This window comes from Silene latifolia, chromosome 11 (genome assembly GCF_048544455.1).
Source record: "Silene latifolia isolate original U9 population chromosome 11, ASM4854445v1, whole genome shotgun sequence".
NCBI lineage: Eukaryota > Viridiplantae > Streptophyta > Magnoliopsida > Caryophyllales > Caryophyllaceae > Silene > Silene latifolia.
The window spans coordinates 139,697,840-139,705,903 of NC_133536.1; the positions used below are offsets into that span (position 1 = coordinate 139,697,840).

Below are 8,064 nucleotides of genomic sequence, written 5' to 3' on the forward strand. Positions count from 1 at the left end.
ATCAGTGACCTTCGGCTTCCGTAGGTTTAAAACCCCCGTCAAACCATCGATGAGTGATGAATCATGCAAACTAGTAGACGGATTTGCATCCTGCTCTGGAGGTCCAGTCGATCGACTGGTATTGTTGGTCGATCGACCAAGTAAGGCTGGCGTGAAACAGTTCTCTCGCTCGTAATTATCGTCATCGGTGTTTTGATCGATCGATCGAGGATGTTGGTCGATCGACTGGGTATGCTGGGTGTGAATAGTTCCTGATCAGAAACTATTTTGTCTGACAGTTCAGTCGATCGACTGGGAATGAAAGTCGATCGACCTGATTATCGCATTCGACTCGTTTTGCATCAGAATTCAAACGAGCCTCTTCATCAATTCCCGAGTCTTCCTTTGGCTTGTCGGGACTTTCATAAGAAAGGCCACTTCTGAGATTTATGGCATTGATCGTCTCAACCGGCCCTTCACATTTAATTGAAGAATTAGCGGCTTGCTTAGCCTCCATATTCTCCAATTGTTTCACAAAGTTCTGTGAGGACTCAATCCCTATTTGCTTCCATATTTGCCACTTGAACCAAAAGGAGTTGGACCATCTCTCTTAACTTCTCGACCTCATCCGAGTTTTGAACAGAACTTCGACTTTCCCTTTGGAAGCTTGAAGTCTCGAGTTTCTCGAGACGGGTAGAAATGGAAGTTATGAGTGACACAACAAAGAATCATGTCGTCACTTTGCTTTCGTGACTTACCACGTGAACTTCCAAACTCAGCTTTATGGACTGCCATCTCCTCAATGGTGTTCCAACCTTTACTTTGACCGGTATTATTTTGGAACCTACCATTAGCAGCTGCATCCAAAATGACCTTGTAATCGTCATATAAGGCATTGTAAAATAGATTGCAATGGTACCATTGCTGGAAACCATGATGAGGGACAGCTCGGACCAAACTTTTGAAACGACCCCATGCTTCACAAAAATCTTCGTCGGCTCCTTGCTGAAAACTCGTGATTTTACTCTTCAAGGCATCAGTCTTCGAAGGCGGGAAGTACTTCTTGTAGAAGGCTAGTGCCAAAGATGTCCAATCAGTGACTCCAGCTGCTACTCTATCGAGGTAGCGATACCAATCTCGCGCCGAATCCTTCAAGGAGTACAAGAACATGAACCCCTTTACTTCATCTTGAGTTACCCCCTCCGGTATAGGTATTGAACAGCAATAGTCCGTGAAAATTTCCATATGTTTCAAGGGGTCTTCATCTGGTAGACCCGCGAACTGATTCCGTTCCACTAAATCAATATAAGAGGAACGAAACTCGAATTTACCGGTGGAAGGGGTAGGTAACTGTTGCCCCTTTGGAAGGTGGTGCTCCTTTGGCTGAAAATTATCATATATCGTAGCCATAACCTCCAAAATGAGAGTACTCAAGTCTTCCTCTCAAAAACCTGTCCTCTAACTGTGCAAAAGCAAAACTAGAAGCAAAGGTAAGCAACGGCCTCAAGGAACAAAAGTTCCCTGAGACAAGGAAAATAAACTAAAATAAAGCAAACAGAATTACACCGTCTCCCCGGCAACGGCGCCAAAATTTGATACCGTCGTTTAGTACCAAAATTAAATTTATAATTCCAAACTAAAACTATAGCTAGTGATAGTAAGGGTCGAACCACAGAGAGACAAGGTTGATTTTGTTTGCTATTTTTCAGTCTAAAAAAGGTAACAATTAATTGGGAGTTGAAATTGATTGACTAACAGGATAGTTGATAAAATGAAGATTCTTAACAAGATGAAAAGAGGATCGGGAACTTCGGTTCACCATGGCACAAAACAAGTCAGTCAAGCAGCAGAGATCTTATGATACGGTCTCAGGGAAAATAAGCTAGTCTTTCGATCAAAGCTCAAACAACCTCACGGTCTAATAATTCCCTAGAATTTATCAAAGTTTTCACTCAAGAGGAATTCCAAATCTAGCGATAAATCAAATTACCAATCTTTCGACCTAGCAAAGAAATCTATCAAAAGATGACAAGACCAATACGGAAGAACTCATGCTACACAACTATCCTAATTTAATACCATGGCTCACCTTATTCCCAATCAAAAGAATTACCTATGCATAATCATGACTACACTAATTGCGAAATTAATAAATAAAGACAAATTCAACATGATTGATTCTAACTAGAACAAAAGAGAGAAATTTAATTACTGAAATTAATTGAAGAAAACAAGAATTAAATTAACAAGGAAGAATAAGAAGGAAGAAAAATTGCATTAAAGGCTTACTAATTGAAAATCAAGAACCAAGCATTCGAATCCAGGTTTCCGTCTCAAGCTAGATCTGAAAACTAAGTTTTTCCAGAATGAAAATTACATACCCTAAAAATTGCTGCCTTCAACTGATAAAAAGATACTGAAAGTTAATTACAAGTTGGGCTTTTAAAAGTCTAACACGGAAAATTAAACACAGCTCGAAAACAGGTCGATCGACTGGTCTGCACAGTCGATCGACTGAACATGCGGAACAGTGGCTCCTGTCTGAGCTCCAGTGGTCGATCGACTGAAAGGCTTAGTCGATCGACTGATAATGCTGTGCAGTGCCTCCTTGATGCTTCCAAAAAAGACTCTTCACTCCTTGCACGCATCTCAAGGTGAGTGAATGAACTCTCCTTCCTCTTGGCTTCCTTGAACTCGCTTCCGGAGGACGAACTTGGCTTGATTTAGCCTACTTCCACGCATTCCTACAATAAATCATAGAAAATGCAAAGTAAACCGTTTCGGGAGAAATAGTAGCCTTAAGCTATCAATTATGCATGAAAATACGTGCCAAAACCGCAGATAAAGTGTATAGAATATGCACGTATCAATGAGAACACCAAATTCCATCCAAATCTCTCATACAAAAGCCAAAATGATCAAAACCCTCAAACAACATACACTCCACCACCCATGAGAAACCAAAATCAAAGACCCTTTTACAATCAAAACCAAGGTTACCAAAATCAAAATCCATACAATCACCAAAATGACCAAGGTTTTGATGTCCAAAAAGCGGTCCTCCAAATGCAAAAGAATCAACAAGAATTTTTCACTCAAATGCAAAAAGATAGTCAAGCAAAGGAAACCACCATCAACAACATCCTAGCTCACACCAAGATGTTGGAAACACAATTGACCCAACTAGCATCTTCAAGCTCACAAAGACAAAAGGGGCAATTACCACCTCAAAGTAATCCCCCAAGACATGAAACGGTTAGTGCCATTCACTTGAGAAGTGGTACAAGGTATGAAGCACCAAAGAAGCAAGTTGAGGATGAAGTTGTGGAAGCTAGTGATAAGGAAGAAATTGTGCAAAACTCCAAGGATGGAGAATTATCAAAAGAAGAAAGTTCAAAGAAAAATGAAGACAAGGTCAAGGAGAAGGAGCCCATTGTGATTAGGCTTCCTTTTCCAAGTCGTCAAGCCAAGCCCAAATTTGATGACCAACTTGGAAAGTTTATGGAAATTGTGAAGAATTTGGAAGTCTCAATTCCTTTCACGGAATTAATCAATCACGTGTCGGCCTATGCGAAATACATGAAAGATATCCTCACAAAGAAGAAGTCGATCCGGAAACTTGAGACTATCGCCTTAACTAAGGTGAGTAGTGCAATACTTCAAGGGAGTTCACCTCCAAAACTAAAGGATCCGGGAAGCTTCTCAATACCGTGTACCATTGGCGACACAACGATCAACAAAGCCTTATGTGATCTAGGGGCTAGTGTGAGTGTCATGCCGTACTCGGTGAGTAAAAGGTTGGGGATGGGAGAGCTTAAATGCACCAATATCACACTCCAAATGGCCGATAGATCGACGAAGACACCATTAGGGATATGGGAAGATGTCCCTGTACGAATTGGGAAGTTTTTCATCCCGGTGGACTTTGTCATTGTTGATATGGAGGAAGATTCCAACATTCCAATCATTCTAGGAAGACCTTTCCTACACACCGCGGGTGCGGTGATTGATGTGAAACATGGTGAGCTCACTCTAGAAGTGGGAGATGAAAGCATAACCTTTAATCTTGACAAGACTATGAGAGCTCCTCGTTTGCATGAACCATGTTTCATGATTGATCATTATAGCCGAAAGGATGAGAGGAAGAAATCGGAACTCCAATGGAAGAAGAAAATTGAAGATGCTCCATTCAAAGAGCAAGTGAATTGTGACAAGGAGAGCTTGCAAAGCTCATCAAAATCAATGAAAGCAGAAGAGAATGGCCTCATTGGCCAAGAGAAGAAATTGGAAGAATTGTCTCCATCAAATCAAGAAATTTTCAATGATCAACTTAATGAAGTTTGTGGTCTTTGGGACGACGAATTTGAAGGGATTTTTAATCCCTACATCGGTAATGCCATCGATCAAGACCGACAACAAGGGCCAATATCTATTGAATACCTCTACCATGATAATGAACAAGCTTTTGATTACTTCTTCAAGGTGTTGAGCAACATCAACAACACCTTGAACATGCCCCCTTGACATCTCATCAAGAATGAGAGTTTGGTGGAGTCCTCCCTAAACCACCATTTGTAAATAGTTCTAACTCCCTAACTCGCATTTTAATTCTTGTATTACATTTTTGTCATCTTTGGATTTTATTTACTTTGATCAAGATAATTGTCATGTTTGAGAGAAGTGAGGGAGGGACTAATAATTTCAATTGATGTGTAGTGCTTTAGCTTAGTATGGGGATGACAATTGCCTAGGCTAATCATGCCTTAGTAGTGCCCCCACAATGAAGAACACAAGATTTGAAGAAGAATAGAAGGATGATAAGGGATATGCACTGTACACGGATGGAACTGAATCCGGGTACAAAGGGGTCGAATCCGAGCGGATTGAAGAGAATCTGCCCGTCTTCATGCAATCCGAGCGTACTGGGTTGAAGACGCACGTCCTTATAAGCTGAAGTTTTGAAAGATTTTTGACTGTAAGAGAATCCGGGCGTCCTGAACAGCAACCCGCCCGTCTCTAAAAATCCGTCCTTCTTGGACAGAAGACGCCCGTCTTCTCTGCTGAGGAAAACAAGAAAAATTTCCTGGACTCAAATCCGTCCGTCTTCATGAGAATTCGCCCGTCCCGTATCAAGCGAATCCGAGCGTCTTCTCTTGAATACGCCCGTCTTTAGGCGAGTTTTATCAAACCCAGAAAAGTGCAGAATCCGCCCGTATTGGGAAGAAACCGCACGGATTGCCCCTGCAGTTCATTTTTTTTCGGTCTTTATAAAACCCTTCCCACCTTCATTCATTCATTCATTCATTCATTCATAACACTACTTCAAAACATCAAAACCCTCATCCTCTCCATCACAAAAACAAAATCCCTCAACTACATTCACCAAAATCAAATCAAATCATCCTTTCAACAACAAATCAATCACTCCTTTTTCAATAAAAATCAAAACCAAGCACAAAATCTTCAACCTTTGAGTCGATTTTTGAATTCATAAAGGCAAAGCCTTTCACCTTTGAATCGATTTGGGTACACTACAAATTGAATATTTTTCATTCTTTTCTTGGTTAGTTCATCAATGGCAAGGACTAAGGGAGCAACAAAGACAACAAAGGCACCAAAGATACTTTCACAAAGGCAAAAGGCTCTTCAAGCAAAGAAAGCATTGGCTATGGTGGTAGCAACACCAAACTTGGAAGTGCAACAACAACAACAACCTTCTATGGGAGCAACAACATCTTCTACTCCGGAAATCGATCAACTTTTGCATTATCCGGAGGTAACTTTTATTTCCAAAACCCATAGAGATACTTTTGCCAAGTTTGCTAGGAAAACAATTCAATCCACCAAATTTATTTATGAAGATACCTTAGAAAAATTGGGTGTCCTTGAGCAAACTAGAGCCTTTTTCAAAGCCATGGGGTTGAAGAAATTGTTTGAAACAAAGGAATTGACATACCCCTCCCTTACCTTGGAATTTTTGAGTTCTTTGAAAGTCACCAAAGTTGAGACTAGGGAGAATCTCGAGTTTCGTCTAGCTAATGTTAGTAGACGCATTTCCTTTAGAGAATTGGGTGAAATTTTGGGTCTTAGTGATGAACCGAGTTATTTTAAGAATTATGGAAAGTATGACCCCGACCCTCTTTGGGAGGCAATTTCCAGAAGGAAGTTTGAGGACTTTCATGCGAGTCGTGCTCTTTTCGTCCATCATCCGAGCATAAGAGTATGGCACAAGGTCATAGGAAACACCATTATTGCAAGGAAAGATACCAACCATTTCACCAAACTTGATTTTATTCTTCTTGAATCGGCTTTGAACATTGGAAGAGTACACACCAAGCCTTTCAACTCTTTGAGGCTTTTGGTAGATAGATGGCTCAACATTGATTGTGGGAAGAAGGGCACTACCGTTATTGTCAATGGCGGCCTAGTCACTATCCTAGCTAAGTACTTTGATCCTAATTTCAACAAGGATAACAAGTATAAAGCAAAGGAAGGTGGTCATCTTGTTGATTTTCATACTATGATACACAAGTACAAGTGGGTTGCCCATAACCCTCTTGACACCAAGTATGGATGGCTCACTAGTGAAGCTAGATCGTTCACTTTGCCTTCAAAGATTTGTCGTCTAAGCGTCCACCGGACCAATTATCTACTTCCCCTTTCTAAAGAGGCCGAGTATATTATCCAACAACAAAAGGGTGACCTTGAAATGCCCTCCTCTTCCATTGTCATACCACCTTACCCCGTTGAGTATCAAGAGTTCAAGCCGGAAGGAATTGAAGCTAGAAATGATTATTTGACCCTTCTCATGCAAGCAATGCACAAGCAAGCCTTTGAGGATCGAAAAAATGCTTACTTGGCTCAATATCCACCCCTCCTACACTTAGCTAGGCAAGGACTACTTGATCCATCATGTCCTTTGCCTAGTTGGGCGGATAGAGAAGTCCTATTTCCGGGTGCATCTAGGGTCATTTCGGGTGACAATGAGGTTGTTGGTAATGAAGAAGTTGATGATAACATTGATGAGGAAGCAAGTGAAGAAGGAGAAAAGGATGATGAGCAAGGTGAAGAAGAAAGTGAAGAAGCAAATGAAGAGGGAAGTGGCATTGAGACCACTTCTAATGAGGAAAGTGATGATGGTGATGATATGATGGAAGATTAGCAAACCTTGGAGGCTCCTACCCTCTCATGGTTTGTCTATTTCTCTCTTTGTTTTAATTATTTTCTTGATCATTGTTGGAGTAGTCCTAGCACCATAGAGGACTCACACCTCGGTACCATTGAGGTGTTCTCATTTTATTGTTCCCATTTTCAAAATCCAAAATGACAAATTAGTTTCATGCATTGCATAGTGTGTGCATGAACTACACCCATCCTTGGACATTAGCAATAGTGTCTAACTCGGTTTGGGGAAGTTAATGCATACACAACGGGAGGTAATCTAAATTATCCTCTCCGTCATAACAAAAACCATGCATCATGTAGTGTAGCTTAGTATAGATTGCATTTAGTATAGAAATCATGCATCATCTTTGCATAATTTCCATCATTTTGGCCATTGAGGACAATGCCCATATTATTGTGGGGATGGGAATTCTAACATTTAACTCTTATTCAAAATCCAAAAAAATTGAAAAATTTCGAAAATCATAAAAATTTGAAAATTGAAAACCCAAAAACATGTTTATTTCCTTTTGTAGTCTCGTGTATATATTGTTTTGTATATATTGTGTTTGTTCTATCCTTGTTCACATTGATTGACTATGCCACATCCGAGACATGAGGATAATGAAGACCGCATGGTATGATCTTTCCAATCTCCTTTTTCCTCTTTATGTTAATGACTATGTGGCTTTATTTTGATTGATGCGGTATAACAATGTGAACTTAGGACTTGCATTTAGTTTATATGTCATATTAGTTGATAGAATCACTTGCATTAGGATGTTTATATTAGTTGCATCATGGCATGTAGTTGCATGTTAGAAATGTTTTGAAAATGCCTAATTAGGAACTTTGACAAGAGCAACTAAGCCATTACAAATACTTGTTCAACTTAAGACTTTGTCTACTAGAATGGTTGTA

General features: G+C 40.2%; 1 non-coding gene across 1 annotated transcript; it reads left to right on the plus strand.

Moving 5' to 3' along the window:
* Positions 1-907: 907 nt before the first annotated feature.
* On the plus strand, positions 908-1,016 carry LOC141616016 (small nucleolar RNA R71). Its single transcript, XR_012530395.1, has one exon. It is a non-coding gene; the product is annotated as a small nucleolar RNA R71 (small nucleolar RNA).
* The last annotated feature ends 7,048 nt before the right edge of the window (positions 1,017-8,064 follow it).